Genomic DNA, 671 nt, shown 5'->3' on the forward strand with positions numbered 1-671 from the left:
CAGAGATTGAAATACAGACACTCAAACCCCCTTCAAAAATAAAAAATAGACCACTTTTTTATATGCCTATGGTATAAGTTTTTCTCCTATGAACTCATCCACTAAACCTCCTGCTCCACAGGTAAATATGTGGCGTGGACAAGCTTTATGGAAAACTAATTTGACTCACCTTTTTCGTCTGTGATAATTGTATGCAACACTGCACTCTCAGTTATTTCTTACTTTCCCCCTCCCCTCTGTATTGTCTTTTTATTAATTTTTATTTGTTACATTCAATATTCTTACTGCATTAAATGACAACAACAACAACCCCTGAAAAAGAGGACGTGTCCTGGAAAAAGAGGACCCATGGCAACCCTATGTCCGGCTCTCCAGCTGTATTGTAGGGGGCTGGACTAGATGACTCTTTAGTTCCCTTCCAATTCGGCAATTCTATGATTTTTAACTCCCTGTAAGCCAACAAACCACCAATCTCCACCCAAGCCTTGGGCAAACCATCCTATCTTCGTTCCTCGTTTTCCAGATTGCAAGCTCCCTCGGGGCAGAGACCTGTACTCTTGGGGCAAAGCCCCGGGATCCCTAGAAGCCTCCGCGCTTGGACCATGCAGCCAGCCAGCTGCGCAGCAACGCACCTCCTGCAGCGGCGCCGGAGTCCCCGCCCCGAGGGGCCT

Source organism: Zootoca vivipara, chromosome 14 (assembly GCF_963506605.1).
Source record: "Zootoca vivipara chromosome 14, rZooViv1.1, whole genome shotgun sequence".
NCBI classification, from domain to species: Eukaryota; Metazoa; Chordata; class Lepidosauria; order Squamata; family Lacertidae; genus Zootoca; species Zootoca vivipara.